The sequence below is a fragment of the Triticum aestivum genome, chromosome 2D (genome assembly GCF_018294505.1).
Source record: "Triticum aestivum cultivar Chinese Spring chromosome 2D, IWGSC CS RefSeq v2.1, whole genome shotgun sequence".
In the NCBI taxonomy this organism is placed as follows: Eukaryota; Viridiplantae; Streptophyta; class Magnoliopsida; order Poales; family Poaceae; genus Triticum; species Triticum aestivum.
The window spans coordinates 558275089-558283922 of record NC_057799.1 but is presented as its reverse complement, the minus strand read 5'-3'; positions in this window follow the sequence as shown (position 1 = coordinate 558283922).

The window sequence follows — 8834 nt, the reverse complement described above, 5'->3', positions numbered from 1 at the left end:
GGTATTTTTATGATAAAGACTAAAAGTAAAGAAAGCAAAATAAACGGCGCCAGAAATAGCTTGTTGTCGGGAGATTAATATGATGGAAGATAGACCCGGGGGGCCATAGGTTTCACTAGTGGCTTCTCTCAAGATAGCATAAGTATTACGGTGGGTGAACAAATTACTGTCGAGCAATTGATAGAATTAAGCATAGTTATGAGAATATCTAGGTATGATCATGTATATAGGCATCACGTCCGTGACAAGTAGACCGAAACGATTCTGCATCTACTACTATTACTTCACGCATCGACCGCTATCCAGCATGCATCTAGAGTATTAAGTTCATAAGAACAGAGTAATGCTTTAAGTAAGATGACATGATGTAGAGGGATAAACTCATGCAATATGATATAAACCCCATCTTTTTATCCTCGATGGCAAAAATACAGTACGTGTCGTTTCCCTTTCTGTCACTGGGATCGAGCACCGCAAGATTGAACCCAAAGCTAAGCACTTCTCCAATTGCAAGAAAGATCAATCTAGTAGGCCAAACCAAACTGATAATTCGAAGAAACTTGCAAAGATAACCAATCATACATAAAAGAATTCAGAGGAGATTCAAATATTGTTCATAGATAATCTTGATCATAAACCCACAATTCATCGGATCTCGACAAACACACCGCAAAAGAAGATTACATCGAATAGATCTCCAAGAGAATCGAGGAGAACTTTGTATTGAGATCCAAGGAGAGAGAAGAAGCCATCTAGCTAATAACTATGGACCCGAAGGTCTGAGGTAAACTACTCACACATCATCAGAGAGGCTATGGTGTTGATGTAGAAGCCCTCCGTGATCAATGCCCCCTCCGGCGGAGCGCCGAAAAAGGCCCCAAGATGGGATCTCACGGGTACAGAAGGTTGCGGCGGTGGAAATAGGGTTTTGGCTCCGTATATAGTGTTTCCAGGGTATATGGGTATATATAGGAGGAAGAAGTACGTCGGTGGAGCAACGTGGGCCCCACGAGGGTGGAGGGCGCGCCTGGGGGAGGTGGGCGCGCCCCCTGGCTCATGCTCTCCTTGTTGATTGCTTTACGTAGACTCCAAGTCCTTTGGATCACGTTTGTTCCGAAAATCATGTTCCCGAAGGTTTCATTCCGTTTGGACTCCGTTTGATATTCCTTTTCTGCGAAACACTGAAATAGGCAAAAAAACAGCAATTTGGGCTGGGCCTCCGATTAATAGGTTAGTCCCAAAAATAATATAAAAGTGTATAATAAAGCCCATTAAACATTCAAAACAGAATATAATATAGCATGGAACAATAAAAAATTATAGATACGTTGGAGACGTATCAAGCATCCCCAAGCTTAATTCCTGCTCGTCCTCGAGTAGGTAAATGATAAAAATAGAATTTTTGATGTGGAATGCTACTTAGCATAATTTTCAGTGTAATTCTCTTAATTGTGGTATCAATATTCAGATCTGAAAGATTCAAGACAAAAGTTTAATATTGACATAAAAATAATAATACTTCAAGCATACTAACTAAGCAATTATGTCTTCTCAAAATAACATGGCCAAAGAAAGTTATCCCTACAAAATCATATAGTCTGGCTATGCTCTATCTTCCCCACACAAAATATTTAAATCATGCACAACCCCAATGACAAGTCAAGCAATTGTTTCATACTTTTGGTGTTCTCAAACTTTTCAATCTTCACGCAATACATGAGCGTGAGCCATGGACATAGCACTATATGTGGAACAGAATGGTGGTTGTGGAGAAGACAAAAAGGAGAAGATAGTCTCACATCAACTAGGCGTATCAACGGGCTATGGATATGCCCATCAATAGATATCAATGTGAGTGAGTAGGGATTGCCATGCAACGGATGCACTAGAGCTATAAGTGTATGCAAGCTCAACAAAAGAAACTAAGTGGGTGTGCATCCAACTTGCTCGCTCACGAAGACCTAGGGCAATTTGAGGAAGCCCATCATTGGAATATACAAGCCAAGTTATATAATGAAAAATTCCCACTAGTATATGAAAGTGATAAAACAAGAGACTCTCTATCATGAAGATCATGGTGCTACTTTGAAGCACAAGTGTGGTAAAAGGATAGTAGCATTGTCCCTTCTCTCTTTTCTCTCTTTTTTTCTCTTTTTTTTTCTTTGGGCCTTTTCTCTTTTTTATGGCCTCTTTTTTTTCGTCCGGAGTCTCATCCCGACTTGTGGGGGAATCATAGTCTCCATCATCCTTTCCTCACTTGGGACAATGCTCTAATAATGATGATCATCACACTTTTATTTACTTTACAACTCAAGAATTACAACTCAAAACTTAGAACATAATATGACTCTATGTGAATGCCTTCGGCGGTGTACCGGGATATGCAATGAATCAAGAGTGACATGTATGAAAGAATCATGAACGGTGGCTTTGCCACAAATACGATGTCAACTACATGATCACGCAAAGCAATATGACAATGATGAAGTGTGTCATAGTAAACGAAACAGTGGTAAGTTGCATGGCAATATATCTCGGAATGGCTATGGAAATGCCATGATAGGTAGGTATGGTGGCTGTTTTGAGGAAGGTATATGGTGGGTGTATGATACCGGCGAAAAGTGTGCGGTATTAGAGAGGCTAGCAATGGTGGAAGGATGAAAGTGCGTATAATCCATGGACTCAACATTAGTCATAAAGAACTCATATCTTGTTGTAAAAATCTACAAGTTATCAAAGCAAAGTATTGCGCGCATGCTCCTAGGGGGATAGATTGGTAGGAAAAGACCATTGCTCGTCCCCGACCGCCACTCATAAGGAAGACAATCAATAAATAAATCATGCTCCGACTTCATCACATAACGGTTCACCATATGTGCATGCTACGGGAATCACAAACTTTAACACAAGTATTTCTCAAATTCATAACCACTCAACTAGCATCACTCTAATATCACCATATTCATATCTCAAAACAATTATCAAGCATCAAACTTCTCATAGTATTCAACACACTTATAAGAAAAAAAATACTAATCTTGGATGCCTATCATATTAGGACCAATTTTTATGATTGAAGAAAATTACCATGCTGTTTTGTAGGACTCTCAAAATAATATAAGTGAAGCATGAGAGAACAATAGTTTCTATAAAACAAATCCACCACCGTGCACAAAATATATAAGTGAAGCACTAGAGCAAAAACTATATAGCTCAAAAGATATAAGTGAAGCACATAGAGTATTCTAATTAATTCTGAATCATGTGTGTCTCTCTCAAAAGGTGTGTACAACAAGGATGATTGCGGCAAACTAAAAAGCAAAGACTCAAAGCATACAAGACGCTCCAATCAAAACACATATCATGTGGTGAATAAAAATATAGCTCCAAGTAAAGTTACCGATGGACGAAGACGAAAGAGGGGATGCCTTCCGGGGCATCCCCAAGCTTTGGCTTTTTGGTGTCCTTAGATTACCTTGGGGTGCCATGGGCATCTCCAAGCTTAGGCTCTTGCCACTCCTTGTTCCATAATCCATCAAATCTTAACCCAAAACTTAAAAACTTCACAACACAAAACTTAACAGAAAATCTCATGAGCTCCGTTAGCGAAAGAAAACAAAACACCACTTCAAGGTACTGTAATGAACTCATTCTTTATTTATATTGGTGTTAAACCTACTGTATTCCAACTTCTCTATGGTTTATAAAATCTTTTACTAGCCATAGATTCATCCAAATAAGCAAACAACACACGAAAAACAGAATCTGTCAAAAACAGAACAGTCTGTAGTAATCTGTAACTAACGCAAACTTCTGGAACTCAGACAAATCTAACAAAATAGGACGACATAGATAATTTGTTTATTGATCTACTGCAATTGGAATCAGTATTTTATCACGTTCTGGTGATTTTTAACAATTGTTTTCGTGAACAGAAAGTTTCTGGAATTTTCAGCAAGATCAAATAACTATCATCCAAGAAGATCCTATAGGTTTAACTTGGCACAAAAACTAATTAAAACATAAAAACAAATCTAACCAGAGGCTAGATCAAATATTTATTCCTAAACAGAAGCAAAAAGCAAATAAAATAAAATAAAATTGGGTTGCCTCCCAACATGCGCTATCGTTTAACGCCCTTAGCTAGGCATAAAAGCAAGGATAGATCTAAGTATTGCCATCTTTGGTAGGCAATCCATAAGTGGCTTTCATAATAGGTTCATAAGGTAATTTTATTTTCTTTCTAGGAAAGTGTTCCATACCTTTCCTTAATGGAAATTGGAATCTAATATTCCCTTCCTTCATATCAATAATTGCACCAATCGTTCTAAGGAAAAGTCTACCAAGAATAATAGGACATGAAGGATTGCAATCTATGTCAAGAACAATGAAATCTACGGGCACATAGTTCCTATTTGCAACAATAAGAACATCATTAATTCTTCCCATAGGTTTCTTAATAGTGGAATCCGCAAGGTGCAAGTTTAAAGAACAATCATCAAATTCACGGAATCCTAGCAAATCACACAAAGTTTTTGGAATCGTGGAAACACTAGCACCCAAATCACACAAAGCATAGCATTCATTCATGATCTTTAATTTTAATTTTAATAGTAGGTTCCCACTCATCATAGAGTTTTCTAGGGATAGAAACTTCCAACTCAAGTTTTTCTTCATAAGATTGCATCAAAGCATCAACGATATGTTTGGTAAAAGCTTTATTTTGACTATAAGCATGAGGAGAATTTAGCACGGATTGCAACAAGGAAATACAATCTATCAAAGAGAAATTATCATAATTAAATTCCTTGAAATCCAAAATAGTGGGTTCATTGATATCTAAAGTTTTGACCTCTTCAATCTCACTTTTACCAATTTTTGCATCAAGATCTAAAAACTCCGAATTTTTTGGGACGCCTTCTAGGTAAAGGTGACTCATCTCCAGTCCCATCATTATCAAGATTCATATTGCAAAACAAAGATTTAATAGGAGACACATCAATAACTTTTAGATCTTCATCTTTATTTTCATAGAAACTAGAAGAACACGCTTTCACAAAGCAATCTTTCTTAGCACGCATCCTAGCGGTTCTTTCTTTGCACTCATCAATGGAAATTCTCATGGCTTTGAGAGACTAATTGATATCATGCTTAGGTGGAATAGATCTAAGTTTCAAAGAATCAACATCAAGAGAAATTCTATCAATGTTCCTAGCCAATTCATCAACCTTAAGCAATTTTTCTTCAAGCAAAGGATTAAAATTCTTTTGCGAATTCATAAACTCCTTAACACTAGTCTCAAATTCAGAGGGCATCTTATTAAAATGTCCATAAGAATTGTTGTAGGAATTACCATAATTATTAGAGGAATTACTAGGGAACGACCTAGGATTAAAGTTTCCTCTATACGCGTTGTTACCAAAATTATTCCTACCAACAAAATTCACATCCATAGATTCATTATTATTATGAATCAAAGTAGACAAAGGCATATCATTAGGATTAGAAGAAAAACTCTTATTAGAAAACAATTTCATAAGTTCATCCATCTTTCCACTCAAAACATTAATTTCTTCTATCGCATGCACTTTTTTATTAGTAGATCTTTCGGTGTGCCATTGAGAATAATTAACCATAATATTATCTAGGAGTTTAGTAGCTTCTCCTAAAGTGATTTCCATGAAAGTGCCTCCCACGACCGAATCTAAAAGATTTCTAGAAGCAAAATTCAATCCGGCATAATTTTTTTGTATAATCATCCAAAGATTCAAATCATGTGTAGGGCAATTACGTATCATTAATTTCATTCTCTCCCAAGCTTGTGCAACATGTTCATGATCAAGTTGCTTAAAATTCATGATATCGTTTCTAAGAGAGATGATTTTAGCGGGAGGAAAATACTTAGAGATAAAAGCATCTTTGCACTTATTCCATGAATCAATACTATTTTTAGGCAAAGATGAAAACCAAGCTTTAGCACGATCTCTAAGTGAAAAAGGAAATAGCTTCAATTTAACAATATCATTGTCCACATCTTTCTTCTTTTTCATATCACAGAAATCAACGAAGCTATTTAGATGGGTAGCGGCATCTTCACTAGGAAGGCCGGCGAATTGATCTTTCATGACAAGATTCCACAAAGCAACATTAATTTCACAAGATTCAGCATCGGTAAGAGGAGCAATCGGAGTGCTAAGAAAATCATTATTGTTGGTATTGGCAAAGTCACACAATTTAGTATTATCTTGAGCCATCGTGACAAGCAAGCAATCCAACACAGAAGCAAACAAGAAGCAAGCGAAAAAGAGGCGAGCGGAAAAGAGAGGGCGAATAAAACGGCAAGGGTGAAGTGGGGGAGAGGAAAACGAGAGGCAAATGGCAAATAATGTAACGCGAGGGATAAGAGTTTGTGATGGGTACTTGGTATGTCTTGACTTGTGCGTAGACTCCCCGGAACGGCGCCAGAAATCCATCTTGCTACCTCTTGAGCACTGCATTGGTTTTCCCTTGAAGAGGAAAGGGTGATGCAGTAAAGTAGCGTAAGTATTTCCCTCAGTTTTTAGAACCAAGGTATCAATCCAGTAGGAGACCACGCGCGAGTCCCACGCACCTAGACAAACAAATAAGAACCTCATGACCAACGCGATAAAGGGGTTGTCAATCCCTTCACGGTCACTTACTAGAGTGAGATCTAATAGATATGATAAGATAATATTTTTGGTATTTTTATGATAAAGACTAAAAGTAAAGAAAGCAAAATAAACGGCGCCGGAAATAGCTTGTTGTCGGGAGATTAATATGATGGAAGATAGACCCCGGGGCCATAGGTTTCACTAGTGGCTTCTCTCAAGATAGCATAAGTATTAGAGTGGGTGAACAAATTACTGTCGAGCAATTAATAGAATTGAGCATAGTTATGAGAATATCTAGGTATGATCATGTATATAGGCATCACGTCCGTGACAAGTAGACCGAAACGATTCTGCATCTACTACTATTACTCCACACAGCGACCGCTATCCAGCATGCATCTAGAGTATTAAGTTCATAAGAACAGAGTGATGCTTTAAGTAAGATGACATGATGTAGAGGGATAAACTCATGCAATATGATATAAACCCCATCTTTTTATCCTCGATGGCAAAAATACAGTATGTGTCGTTTCCCTTTCTGTCACTGGGATCGAGCACCGCAAGATTGAACCCAAAGCTAAGCACTTCTCCCATTGCAAGAAAGATCAATCTAGTAGGCCAAACCAAACTAATAATTCGAAGAGACTTGCAAAGATAACAATCATACATAAAAGAATTCAGAGGAGATTCAAATATTGTTCATAGATAATCTTGATCATAAACCCACAATTCATCGGATCTCGACAAACACACCGCAAAAGAAGATTACATCGAATAGATCTCCAAGAGAATCGAGGAGAACTTTGTATTGAGATCCAAAGAGAGAGAAGAAGCCATCTAGCTAATAACTATGGACCCGAAGGTCTGAGGTAAACTACTCACACATCATCGGAGAGGCTATGGTGTTGATGTAGAAGCCCTCCGTGATCAACGCCCCCTCCGGCGGAGCGCCGAAAAAGGCCCCAAGATGGGATCTCACGGGTACAGAAGGTTGCAGCGGTGGAAATAGGGTTTTGGCTCCGTATATGGTGTTTCCAGGGTATATGGGTATATATAGGAGGAAGAAGTATGTCGGTGGAGCAACGTGGGCCCCACGAGGGTGGAGGGCGCGCTTGGGGGAGGTGGGTGCGCCCCCTGCCTCGTGCTCTCCTCGCTGATTGCTTTACGTAGACTCCAAGTCCTCTGGATCATGTTTGTTACGAAAATCACGTTCCCGAACGTTTCATTCCGTTTGGACTCCTTTTGATATTCCTTTTCTACGAAACACTGAAATAGGCAAAAAACAGCAATTTGGGCTGGGCCTCCGATTAATAGGTTAGTCCCAAAAATAATATAAAAGTGTATAATAAAGCCCATTAAACATCCAAAACAGAATATAATATAGCATGGAACAATAAAAAATTATAGATACATTGGAGACGTATCATTAGACGACCTGGTCACGGAGTTTGCCCCTGAAGATGATGCGGTCGTGCTTGCAGCCGAGGGAGGCAGTGCAGATGATTATGATGAGGACGACGCCGGTGGCAGCGCATCCGGCTAGGCCTGCATTTCCCTTCCTGCTCTGATCTGTATGTAAAAAAACTTCGGATACGACTCTGTGGGACGTGAAAGCATTTTTGAAGGGGGCCCCTTATAATGTATGAAATGATGACATGCTTTTGAGATAGAATTTGGAGCGTGCCGTCGTGAGCCTGAAGGCTCCCGAGCGAAGTAGCTATTGCAACTTATCTTTGGTTCCGTAGGTCCTGAGCGGGTCTTGATGTCGCGGAAGCATCCCTCTCCCGAGGCGGGCCCTCCAGGGGCTCGCGAGGGGTTAAGCCTCCCGAGGAGTCTGCTGGCCCGACCAAGAGGGCCTCGCGAGGAGCCGATTGCCGGATCACGGCAAGGTCTGCGCGTGGTGATCCTGCGGCAGTTGCATTCCTGACCCGGGGGGGGGGGGCCTTGGCGCCGCCTGGGCTAGCCCGAGCGTGCTTGACGCGCGCATACCACGCCCAGCCCCCACTCACGCGGAGCTCGCGGGAGTGGGGGGGGAGCAGGCGTGAGCCTTACTCTTAAACACAAACTAAGAGGTGATGACCCACAAGTATAGGGGATCTATCGTAGTCCTTTCGATAAGTAAGAGTGTCGAATCCAATGAGGAGCAGAAGGAAATGATAAGCGGTTTTCAGCAAGGTATTCTCTGCAAGCACTAAAATTATC